Below are 13,444 nucleotides of genomic sequence, written 5' to 3'. Positions count from 1 at the left end.
TATTAAAAAGAATTTTCTTTGGTATTTTCTAGTTCTTATATTAGAAACTTAAATTCTTGACTTTTTATTAGCATGTATTCATTATTCAAAATGGTGAGGTTTCATCATCATATTTTCTCATATATGTGTATCATCTTCTTTGGACCAATTCACCCCCTTTACCTGTTTCTGTCTCCCTCTCTCCTCTTGATTATCCCCTTCCTCTTCCCAGAGAGTCTCACGTCTGCTTTCAAGTGTTATTTTTGTTGTTGTTAAACCTGGTTTCTACATATTAAAGACAATACCATTTTTTGTTTATCTGGACCTGGTATCTACCTACTGTGACCATACAAAGTTCTATCTATTTTCCAAATGGCATCATTTCTTCCTTCTTAATGACTAAAGAGTATTCTATTATATTTATCACATTTTTCTTTGCCACCCATGTGTTGATAGACACTTAGATTCCATATCTTGTCTATTTAGAAAAGTGCTTTATAAATGAGAATATGCAGGTATCTGTGTGTATACTTGTTTAGATTCCCTCAGGTGTTCACCTAAAAGTAATTTTAATAATTCAGTTCTGGTTACAGATTTTTGGTGTGAACATCCACACCAATTTCTATAATATCTTCACCAAGCTACATTCCACCAAAAATGTTTAAGAGTCCCTAGTTTCCTGCTTCCCCACTGGAGTTTCCTGCTTGATTTCTTGATGTTAGCCTACTAATTGGGATGAGGTAGATCTTAGCATAAATTTGATTTACATTTCCATGATGGATGAGTGTTGGACATTTTTATAGACTTATTGGCCATTTGAATTTAATTTTGGGGGGGGATCATTCAGATTATTTGCCTACTTCAAGCTTAAGCATATACAACAGCTATATTCTCTGTGCCTAGTAAGCATCACTAAAGGCTCCATCTGATGGAAGAAATAACATTCAGATGCCAAACAATTAATTTCCATCCAGCTGAGTTGCCTTGAACTATTGACTTCATCCTTATTTGTCTCATATTACTCATCTATAGAATGATAGGAGAGAGATTTCCTCATTCAGTTTCACAAGAAAGTGAGCGAACCGATCAGGGAATGTTGACATTTAGAGCACATACTTAAGACTTGGGGACACAGGCCTGGTCCTTCAGTCTGTGGTGCTAAGGCTCTGCACACACCCTGCCTTCTCTTAGCTGTGTTCTCCGCAGCTACAAAATAAGGCCAAGGGAATCCACAATGGACTCTGTCAGCACTGAATGGTTTACACAAATTACCAGGCACAGTGCTAGGGTTGGGCCTTCAAATTATGTTCAAAACTGTATTAATTAAAACACCACATGACCTATTAGCTTAGGCTTCTTATTAACTAATGCTTACATCTTAAATTAACCCATTTATATTATTTTATATTTTACCATGAGGCTTGTGGTTTACCAGTAAGGTTCCAGAGCATTTGTCTCCTTTGCTGTTTACATGACATCTCTCTGACTCTGCCAACTTTCTCCTCTATCTCTGCTGGGAATTCCTGTTTTGCTCTATTCTGCCCTGCCGTAGGCCCAAAGTAGTTTCTTTATTAACCAATGGAAATAAAGCATATAGAGGGAATCCCACATCACCTTCCCTTTTCTGTTTAAATAAAAAGAAAGGTTTTAGCTTTAACATAGCGAGATAACAAACAAAACAGTTATCAAGCAAGAATTATAGTTACAATATTTAGTCCTTTTACATTTGGCAAATTAAGGAAAATATCATTTATCCTATTTTTGTGAGTCAAAAGTTTTATATCTAATTTATCTTTTATAATTATATCTATCTTTCTTCAATTCCATCAAAGATTCCAGAAGGATATAATATTACCTAAGTAAACAGGAAGTGCCTTGTAAGCAACTTCCAAATCTCTAGAATTGACAGAGACATCTTGTTGCCTGGACAGTCACTTAAAGTTCTTCTGTGACATAGGGACATCCATCTTCATCCTACAGGACCATAGTATCTGGCAGACATTTCCATGAAGCAGGAAATTTTAAAGACAGTTCTGCCTATATTAGCAGATTGTCAGTCACTTTCTTCTATGTCATGCAGAATGTCTTGCAGACTCTTTCATAAAGCAGAAACCCTGAAAGACTGTCTTACCTTTTTTAGGCAACTTCAGCAATCATTTTCCTGTGGGTCTCGCCCGTCCAGTTTATAGAGCATACCATCAAGTAGTTCAGACAAGAGCAGTTTCTTGCACAAATGGCTAACAAACTCCATAAGGAGCCTCTTTGATGCCCATCGTCTTCTTAAAGTAGATTGGTCCTGCCAGGAACGGATGAGTCTCATTTTCATGAGAAGTCCTAAGTTCTCAAAACATTTTAAGTGCCATATTCTGTTAGTTTTTGAATGCTTTGATCAATATCTATCCATCTGAAATAGATCTTTGTACATCTAGAAAACCTAACTGACTACAAGCTTGACTATTATAGATGAACTACATAAACACAATACCTTAATCAAAAGCAGAAATATACATATAAAAAGTTGACCTTAAATCTGCATCAATAAACCAAGATCCACTGCTTGAAATTCCTGCCTCGTTCTATTCTGTCCTGCTGTAGGCCCAAAGTTTATTAATGAATGGTAATGAAATATAATCAAAGCATACAGAGAGGAATCCCACATCAAATCTAGAGCCTTCAGAGACCTGATGAGAACTTAATTCAGTATCTACATGTTATAGATATACAAAGAGAAGCCAGGATAGATTTAGCTCTGCCCCTACACCCCAGAGAAGCATTTGACAAAAATAGCAGAAGTTTGACCAGGATTGGAGGCTTGTGCCTGCCACATCTACAGCCCACGTCATTAGTTCTCCTCCCAATCCAAGACTCTGTCTATTTTCATTGTCCTGGGCTGGGACCCTGACCTTCCATCCCTGCCATTTAATCAGATCTGAGAGGTAGTGGTAGTTCATTCCAAGAGTTTGTTACTTAAGGAGACATGAGACTGGCTGAAGCTGCCAACATAAGGGCTGAGTTGATGAAGCTGGAGGAACAGATCCCACACACTACTTTCACTTGTGATACCAATTACAAGTTGGTGGGTTTCCCAAAACTGCCCTCTCAGTTTTGACAGTTTATTGGGAGTCTCAAAATTCACAGGAAGCTGTGATACTCTGGCAGTAGGCTTTATTCCATGGACAGGGTACTCACTAAAACCAGCCTGGAGACAAGCCAAAGAGAAAAGAGTCCACAAACGCTCTACAGCGCAGTTCCCAATGCTTCTACTATGGAGTCACCGAATTTCTTTCACAGCACCTAAATATAACAACACATATTAGAACATTGTCAACCAGAGATGTTCACTTAAGGCTTTATCCTAAGATTCTACTGGGGCTCTATCACATAAAGAAAATATAGGTGAATTCCCATCCACCGGTTCTCAGAATCCAACTCTTCTTGGCGGATGAGCTACTGGAAGTCCCAACCCTAAATTACTTTGTTAGACTCTCTGGAATGAGCCACACCTCCAGGCACAAGAAACACTCTCAAGCATGAAATTCTCAGGACTAAGAGATTCCTTCCCAGAAGTATGGACAAAGGCTAGACTTCTTGGGACAAGGGTAAATTCTTTGCTATGGAAAGCCCAGTACAGATACTTTCCCTGGAAGACCCTGACTTCAGCAAAGCGTTTGCAGAATGCCTGCACTTAGCAGTTAGATAGGCCTGTGTAAACTCTACCACTTATACCTGTGAGACCTCATTTCATGAGGGGTGGGTCTCAGTTTTCCTCTTTAAAAAAAAATGGAGCTAGAAATGCTTAACCCAGCAATATTTTTAAAGTACAGAATTTGTGCCTTAAATGCCCTATGCTAATGTACAGCAGGAATCCTAGGAATGGCAACTCATTTTAATGGCTCTTTCTAGTTCTGTTCTTTCTCACTCTTTTTCTTTTCTCTGCTTCTTTTCCAATGTTCTGTCTTCCCTCGACATAGGAGGAAGCCACTCGACTTGTTGCGAAGAAGGAAGTTTGGAATTCAGAGGAACCAAATTCACACAGTGCTTTTAGGATAGCCCACCCAAGGGATGGCATCTGACAGTGTCTGCTTAACACAGCAAGCTGTCCGTCCAAGGCTGAAAGGAACACGACTCACACTTTGTAATGACTTAGCTCTGCTCCAGGACCTGTGTAAATTGAAGATGAAAATGTGTTTTCTAAAAATACGCAGGCATCTGCTGATGTCTGCACTTGTCTCACCTTTGGTTATACAATGGCCTTGCCTGGACTTCTCTTCTGGGTCCACATAACCAGGCTCAGATGCCAGAAATCTTCCCTAAAGAAAGGGCCCAAGGGTCTCCCTGGTTTGAGTAAGCAGTAGGCTTACTACACAGGGATCATCTGGAGAAGACTAGAGTATTGCTACCCACATGAAGCATAAGGTCTTAGTAAGACCACAGAACTGACATCACACCGATCTGGGCTTCTCCGTTTCAGGGTGACCCCCCTATGTTCCCTGGAATGGTCCAGGGATTTGAAGGACTAAAATCCTTTACCTAGAATCATACCCTATGAAGGGCACAAGTCTTCCGTGCACTCTCTTTCCAAAATACCTTGCACTTCCATTCTCCTTTCCTGGATACATATTATAGTTTTATAAAACTATAGCCACTTAAAAAAAAAGTAAAATTTTTGGTTCGAAGCCTCAGTTTCCAGGCGGTTAAAATTCTGCATCACAGGTTTTACCATTTGCTTCTTTCATTCACAGAAATGTGATGTTCAGAGTGACCAGTTACTCTGGGACCTGTACATTCTCACCTGGGATTCCTATAACGGGTCTGTAATGCAGAACAGGCAACCGCAGCTAAGTAGGAGGACTGGACATCCCTGCACTGCTCTTACTTCTGCTGCAGGGCTAGGTAGAGAGTGCGCTTCTCCAAGGTCATAGACAGTCACAGCACAGTGACCTCTTAAGGCTAACTTCAGTACACTAAGGCAGACAGTTGTTTTCTACATGCTCAAGCCATTTTTATACCTTCCTTCTCCTGTTTAGCTTCAAATTATACTTCTGTAAATAATCCTTTGTGGGTCTCACGGTCATCCATTTTCCTTCTCTTCTAGATCAGACATCATCTTTTTCAATTGTTAAACTCTCTAATCATCAAGTCAGATGAATAGGTGTTCTCACTTAACTCATTACTTTAATGGGTACTTATTTCTGCCTACATGTAAGGGATTAAGGGATTTACCTAAATATTCTAAAAAAAAAAAAAGATTAATGGCCAAAATCCTTGCCTTTGTTTAATTTGTATTTTAGTAGTGAAAAGTAAGCTATAAGCAAACAAGAAAATAGTAAAACATTTAATGGACAATGATAGATATTTTTATTCTTTTCTATTTAATTTGCATAATTCTTATTGCCAGAAATTGCAATATCATTACTTTCTTTCTAATCTTTACACTTTTTATTTTTTAATTATTTTATTTCTCTAGATTGTAATATAATTACATCACTTCACTTTCCTCCCTCCAAACCTTCCAAAATATCCCTCCTTGTTTGCTTTTAAATGCATGGCTTCCTTACTCATTAACTGTTATTGCACACATATACATACACATATAAACATACATATACACATATACGTTCCAAATATAACCTGTTCAGTCTGCATAATGTTACTTGTATGCTTTAAGACTGACCACTTGGTATTGGGTAACCAGTTGGTGTGCTCTTCCCTGGGGAAGACTATTTCGCCTGCTCTCAACATTTCTTAGTTGCCTGTAGCTCTTTGTGTAGGGTTGACACCTCAGGAGTTCTCCCCCACCCCTGTCCATGTTGATGTATCTATTGTTGTCCTTGTTCATCACCTGTTGAGGCAGCCACTTTGTCATCTTATTGCTCTGCTGTGCTGACTTCCTTTGCAGAACTGGAAATAGTCTGATAACACGTATGTTCCTTTGTCTTCCCGTCAAAACACAGGCTCCATGAGGACACAGGCTTCATCCACATGTCCCATACTATGTCATTAGTTTCCATACCAGTGCTTTAGCCTCAGTGTACACTTGGTGAGCACTTATGAGAGGCTTGAACAACTCCTACACGCAGGCAGCCAAGATTTCCCTGCTCTTTCTCTCTTGAGAATGAACACATGGATAGTTTCCCTCATTTGCTCTTTTTCATTTGTACCTTGGAAACATTGATAGTGGCCACTCTTCTCACTCAAAAACAAAAATCTTTTTGCCATATCTTGAGTTCAGCTACTCACAGGCTATAGCAGGAATGCCAAGATTCCAGGCACAGCAGCAGAGCCTGCTCCTCCTGAAGCTGAAATCAATGCACCCAGTTGTACTTTAATTAGGGTGCTCCTTCTCTGCCTCCATCCGCTGATTCTGCTGTCAGGTGTCGCACGTTTCCAAGCTTGCTTCCATCCCTAGGTGACTTAGCTTGCCATGCATAGCTAGAAAAGGCACAGAAAGGGCATGGAGCCAATTAGATTGAAATGGAATGTAGTCTTTGGAGGCCCTTGTCGGAGTAAAGAATATTGGATGTTCCCAAAGATGACAGATGCTTCTTTATTTGGGCTGATCTCAGGGGTTAAAGGTCATTTGTAAATAAGATTTGCTCCATTTGGTAAGGCAAGCCCTGTTCCCTATGTCTTTCTTCCTTTTTTTAAATCCCCAAGTCTTTCCCTGTGCATTGGCATGCCTACTTGCTAACAGAAAGGTGCTTGCTCTAGAATGAACCTTTCATGTCCTTGGAGCTTTCCGAGGTAGTAACCAACAGTTAGATGGCTTTGGAAGGGTACTGATGGCCAACTTACACTGTGCTGGGCCATCACAGTAGCTAGGAAAAAGAGGAACAAACTGGTAAGTGGATGCATAGGTGAAACCCTAGCAGTTATATCTCTTGGGTAAGCTGAGAAAAGGTAAAAATGGGGTCAACTTCCTTTCAAGCCTTTAGGTTGTTGATCAAAGCTTTTGTATAGGTGATAGTCCATGGGATACAATATTCAAAGGAAGTAAAACCCCATTCTGTGTATGAACAACAGCACTATTTCAATTTAGTGCAGATTCATAGACTCTTAGAATTTGTGAACTGTTCAACGTGTGTGTGTGTGTGTTCTAAGGCATTTGGTTAATAACCACTTGGATGAGGTCCCTCACTGAATGTGTGGGGCGGCAATTGCTCCAGTGTTTTAGAATGTTATTCCACAGCAACCCCTTGACAAAGAGTCAGTGTTACCACTACTCTCATGTAAAGATCTTACCTGAGGTCTTGAGTGGTTAAGAAAGACTCTGTCAATGTGTGGGAGTGCTAGGATCCGCAATGAGGTAAGATATAATGAATTGTAAGAAAACAAATGAAAATAAGGTTCTGAAGAAGATGTTTTATAAAGATGGCTTAATGAAAGTTAAGAGGAGATTCTCAGAAAACTCAAGAGCAAAGTTATCAATAGTCTATGTAAGGAGCTGGAGTTAGAAAATGCACAGTCATCAGAAGTCTTTGCAAGCATGTAGCTGGTCTCTAGGCTCCTTTGGTTTTCTCTGCAAGGCTGACCTATGAACTCCCTCATGGTTAGAAGGTGGCCTTAATGAGGACAATCCACAGTGGCACCAGTTCTTCACTTCTTCCATCTGGTTCTGATATTTACTTCTCCTCATTTGCTCAGTCAGAGGGGACTTTAAAGATAACAAATGTTAACCCAAACCAACAGGGGTCTGAAAGTTTGACTGTATAAGTTCCAGTAGGAATCCTTGGTTATATTTTATCATTTCTGAACAATCTCCAGAACTATGCCTCTCTGCTTATGCTCGGACACTTAAGACAACCTAAGCATAACAGAAGGCACATGTGTATGCTTTATCCTAAGCGTGACCACATTGGAGACCTAACAGAGCCCATTTTACAGCCCAAATTTTTATTTTACCATTTAATAAGAACCAACATCGTGGAGACTAGAGAGCTGGAAAGTCCTCTTCCAGGGAACCCAGGTTTGGTTCCCAGCACCCAAGCCAGGCAGCTCACAAGTCTGTGTAACTCCAGGTCTAGGTGTTGTAGGAGCTGCGGGTTGCATTCCACCACCCAGCTCTCACCACTGGCTAGCTTTACCCAAAATAACAACACACAAACTGTATTTTTTTCAACACTGCTTGGCCCATTAGTTCCAGCCTCTTATTGGCTAGCTCTTACATATTGATCTAACCCATTTCTAATATTCTGTGTAGCACCACTAGGTGTGCTTACCGGGAAAGATTCAGCATGTCTGACCTGGCGGCTTGCTTCATCGTGTCTGGCCCAGAGAGGGGAAGCATTGCGTCTGTCTGAGGTGTCTTACCTCACTTTCTCTTCCTCCCAGCATTCTGTTCTGTTTACTCCACCCACCTATGTTCTAACCTATGAGGGCCAAGCAGTTTCTTTATTATAATTAACCAATGACCTTCCTCCATCATCTAGGGACTCCAATGCTCTCTTCTGACATCTGACAGCTACACACATATGGCAAATACAAAGATAAACATTTTTTCATAAAAATAAGGGATGTCTTGTAATAAAAATCATTATTAGGATTATTCCAAAAATTTTCACCTTCTATAAGGAGAAGAACATCCCTACTCATAATTCTCTGTACCTTCTAAAGCAGTTTATGATTAATGTAGACCTCTGTGTGGTTTCTTTGGGACTTAATGACTGCGGGAATCAGGCAGGACAGAAACCTCCGATCAACATTCTAATGTAGTCAACTCCATGGTTTAAACAGAGCAATCTATAATTACAGGCTCAGCTCATAAAACCCAAGTTGCCAACTTTTCACATTTAAAGTGTTTATTTTATATGAATATTTGGCCTACATGTATGTTTGTGTACCATGTGCATGCCTGGTGCCTATGGAAGCCAGAAAAGAGTTCAGAATAGCTTGGAACCAGAGTTATAGCCTATCATGAGCTACCAGGTAGGTGCTAGAAATGCAAGCCCATGTCCTCTGTAAAAGCAGCAAGAGCTTTTCAACTGTTGAGCAGACCAGCCACTTTGTCTCTCTTGAGACAGGATCTCACTAGGTAGCCCTAGTTAACCTGGAACCCGCAGAGATCAGCTTGTATTTGCCTCCCAGGTACTGATATTAAAGATGTGCACCGCCATACCTCGCCCTAGTTGGCTTGGGGAATTTTGTTTTGTGTTGTTTGCAAATACTGTCTGTGCACGCACACTTCCGAGCAGCCCCATTTACAACTGCAACCTACTTGCTGTAACCAGCTCTGATGCCAGTTCTCAGCTGAGTGAACTGGCACCAAACCAACATAATTGACAATCATAAGAAAGGGCAATGGGCTGAGTCATGGGATAGAATTGGTTTTCATTACATGGCTTTGGGAGTGGAGGTGCATTTCCGATGCTTCTCTGCCAAAGCTACATAGTTGACCAGAAAAGGAAAACCAACACCTCTGGAAAAAAAAAAAACAATGAAGACGAGATGTGGTATAGCATCCAGGAAGGACTTCTCGGCAAGAGCAGAGTGTGCTTCAGAAAGAGAGGACGACACACTCAGTACAAAGCCGCAAACAGGGAAGAAGCCAGCAAAGCATCTCTGAGGCTAGGAATTATAAAGAGCATTTTATTTCACAAACAAGTTTCAAGATTGCTTTGGCCGAAGCCTGATTGCTAAGGTTTTCACATATATTGGCTCATAAGAGAAGTTTTTAAGGGAGCTAACTTTAATTTGAATTCAGTACAGTAGACCTCGGACTGAAGAAGAATGCTTAAGAAGCTTGTTAGATCTTTTCTAGGAAAGATAGCCAGTGTTTTCATTTTAAACTTCATTGCATTCCAAAGGATTTTTAAAAGTCTTTTTAAGAAGACATTTAAAATTATGAGACATCCTTACCATACAATATTTGATTTTTTTTTATCCTTAATATTTCAGAGGCTTATTTCTCCCTTCACTCATGTTCATGATTAATGTTGGGATTTTGTGGCATGCAAAGAGTTTTGATATGCTTAATAGCAATTTTCAGCCTCATACCAATGGGAAATAAAGGCTTACATTACGAGAATAGATTTGCCAGCAGAAAATGAATGGGTTAGGAATTGCAGCTGGAGTTTTTCGAGAGTAGCCATTAGACCCTCAGCACTTTGGGAAGAGTTGTATTGAAGAGTCTTTTCTCAAGGAGAAAAGCTGTTCTTTGAGTTTCTTTTGTTGATGCTGCAACCTAGCATTTAAAAGGAAAGAGCTCAGCAGTCACAGTACCTCTCTCGCTTTTTCTAAGGACAGCATTGGTATGGATTTTAAGGTCAATTTTGTTATATGTATATGTATTTCTGATATTAATTAAGGTATTGTGATTGTGTAGTTCATTTTTAAAATGTAATGTATAATTAGGAAATGTAGGTTGTTAATGTATAATCATCAATAATAATCAAGCTTGTAATCATGTTAGTTGGATTCTTTATATTCTTTTTCTTCTCTCTCCCTAGCAGCGGCCATCCCCACGGCGCGGCGTGTACCTCTCAGCTTCCCAGCGACCCTTGGCCGCAGCATCCGCGCCCCTTCAGCCTGGCTAGCTCAGTCGGTAGAGCATGAGACTCTTAATCTCAGGGTCGTGGGTTTGAGCCCCACGTTGGGCGCCAAAAATGTAGCGGCATAAATGAATGCAAGCAGATTGTAAAGAATATATACACAGCTTTAATGGGGAAGTTAGACTTACATTACCACGGTTCCCTTGTAGAACAGATAGCAGGAAGGGGTGCGCCCGATTTATAAGTAAACATTCGCCAGAGGCAAGCCCACCCCTTAAGGGGCTGGCTTAACCTTACAGAGTCTTAAAGTTTATCTTCTTAATAGAGTCTGGCACACAGCATGAATAAAATAAATGATAGTCATAGATTTGTGGTTTTATTTACCTTGTTACAAATGTGAAGACATTTTTCTAAATGGTGGCTCTTAATTTATGTGTCTGTTATAAATAAAGGAAGGAAGATTTTAGAAAGGAAGTTGACATGAATGGGCATCAGACTGGCTTTTTAAGGAGAGTTGAGCAAAGGTAGCCACAGTGAGTTCCTGAAGGGGAGAGAGTAAGCCTTTGGACCCAAAGAAGAGGTTTCTTTGGAGAGATGGTTACTGCACATAACATAACACGGGTCCTAAAGGGAAAGAACCTTTAGTTTTCTCCACTTCTCAGAATAGTGGGACAGTTATTGTCACCATGAAGAATATCACAGGTCCTGAATGGAGACACCCTTCTGTTCCCAAGAAATAAAGGGAATCCCTGGATCTAATGGGTTTGAGAGGAGGGGAAAGGAGTTTTATACTACATAACCTAGGCTATATTCCAAGAAGGTGCTAAATCAAAGTAAAGTTATAATTCTAGGCCTAAGTGTGAAAAGGGGGTCTGGGCTTGCAGCTACAATGAAGATACTGCAAACCTGAAGAGGGTCACTTACCAACTCTTTATCCAGAAAGGGAGTGTCTGTCTGGGGGTGCGGCCAGATTTCAGGGAGAGAAAGTTGGAGGATCTATGCACTAATCGTATCTGTGTGGAACATTCCCTACTATCCTTGCCCAGTGTTAGAAAATGCCTATTTTCATTTGATAACTTTGCCATCCTGGTTCAGTTCAGCAAGCCCAGGGTGGTAGCAAATGCCTGTAAGGCTAGCACTTTGGGAAGTTGAAACAGGAAGATCATGAGTTTAAGGCCAGCCCAAGCTATATCAAGAGTAAGTCTCAGCTCAGCTTAGGGACAGTATCTTAAAATGTAAATATGGTTAACTGGGCAGCTAGTCTGTTATTCTGCCTCTCAGCCTCAGAGCCAAGGAGAAGCACATAAGTAAGAATAATGCCTTGGTCTTCGCCCTATTTTCAACTTCAGAACTGTGGTGCCCAGCTTATATCCTTCTTGGCAGATGGTTTCATCTTGGTTGACTCCCTGGATTGTATCCTGCAAAGGCAAGACCATGACTAGTAAAAGTTAGGAGGGGAACATTCCACGTGACTTCTGGACCAGTATTTCTCTGAGCAATCATTCCCTTGCTTGCTTGCTCCTTTACCTCAGCCAAGCTTTATATGGCCCACCCAAAGAAATATTCCACCAAACACAGGGCAAAGCCAGCCTGTTCATCCATTCTATACCTAGCAACCTGACTTTCCCATTGTGCCCTAACATCAAAGGCGACTCCTACAGTGCCACAGCAAAGGGTGAGGTTTTCAAGGTCAGGTTCTCAAGCCTCATGGGTGTGGATTCTAGCCTAGTTCTGCCGTTTGGAGTGAGGAGTCTTAGGGGAGATGCTTGACTTCTCCGAGCCCTGTTTTCTTCATCTGTACAGGGAGAAAAGATTGTTTTTAACTCCAAGGATTTTTATGAGGATGAAATAAGCTAATACTGACAAATACCTTATCTTCGTTTATGATGTCTGATAACATCTCATTAGGTTTATTGCTGTAAAGCAGGTGCTCTGAAAAAAATTTATTTTGGGGACAACCTCATATCCAACAAGGACTTGAACTTCCAAAAGGAGAAATCAGTTGTTTGGGACCAAGACTCTTTCCTACAGAGGGGAAAGGAGTGATTACACTATACAAAAGATGAAGAAACTTGGGTACTCACATGTTCACTGGAGACACTCAGGCCTTAGCCTCCATCCAACCAGTCAGATTTTAACATGCATTCTCACATTTGATTTCTAAAAATTGGTTTATCACATGTCACTCCTCCTTCCTTCTCTAAACCATAAGTATTGTCCTAAATTTACTATTAATTTTCATACACATTTATGTAAGTATAAACTCTAAAAGGATATTTTACATGAAAAATAGTTTTGTTTGAAACATGCACTATATATATACATATATATAACTTATAACAAAAATTTAATAACCTGATAAATATTTACTATTCTTCTACATTGAACATAGAGTTTACTCAAGGTAACAATGTATCTAACTCAAGGAGTATAAGCCCCAACTTCTCTTGAAAAGAGGGTTAGCCAATAAGATTCAAATCGTAGGTCATGAGACCTCTCCTTAAATCTTCAGAGGGACCATGCTGCCAGGTATACATTTACCTGCCCTCCTTTCTTTCTTTTCTCCGTTTGGAAGAAACATGACTGATGCTCCCAGATCCCTTTGATTCTTAATATCAAACAGCAATGCCGAGGAAAATGGGACAGAGAAATCCATCATGACTTAGGACCTCAAAGTGTGCCTTAAATTATCGACCTCTCAATGTGTTGTATGTCATAAGTAAATACCTGGTTTATAGCAGTTATGAAGCTAAACCTAATGCTAAATGAGATAGGATCATACTCCATACATCACATTTTTAGTTGAATATTTAATCCAACACTGTACTTGTGCTTGTTTGCTGCAGCAAGTGTAGTATTTAAAGTAACACTACCGGGGTTAGACTGGCTGATCGGTGGCTCTCTTCCACCACTAACAACTCTAAGAGAGAGCTACATATAGTTATACCGCTCTATACCTGATTTTGTCCATGTGTAAT

At 40.2% G+C, this 13,444-nt stretch overlaps 1 protein-coding gene across 1 annotated transcript in view; it reads left to right on the top strand.

Moving 5' to 3' along the window:
- The window catches only part of Atp10b (ATPase phospholipid transporting 10B (putative)), a 223,183-nt gene that overhangs the window by 96,873 nt on the left and 112,866 nt on the right, over positions 1-13,444 (top strand). The gene's annotated exons all lie outside the window — the stretch shown is intronic.

Source organism: Microtus pennsylvanicus, chromosome 11 (assembly GCF_037038515.1).
Source record: "Microtus pennsylvanicus isolate mMicPen1 chromosome 11, mMicPen1.hap1, whole genome shotgun sequence".
Taxonomy (NCBI): Eukaryota; Metazoa; Chordata; class Mammalia; order Rodentia; family Cricetidae; genus Microtus; species Microtus pennsylvanicus.
Note: the sequence above shows the minus strand (reverse complement) of the source record. Positions and strands in the feature narration are given on the sequence as shown.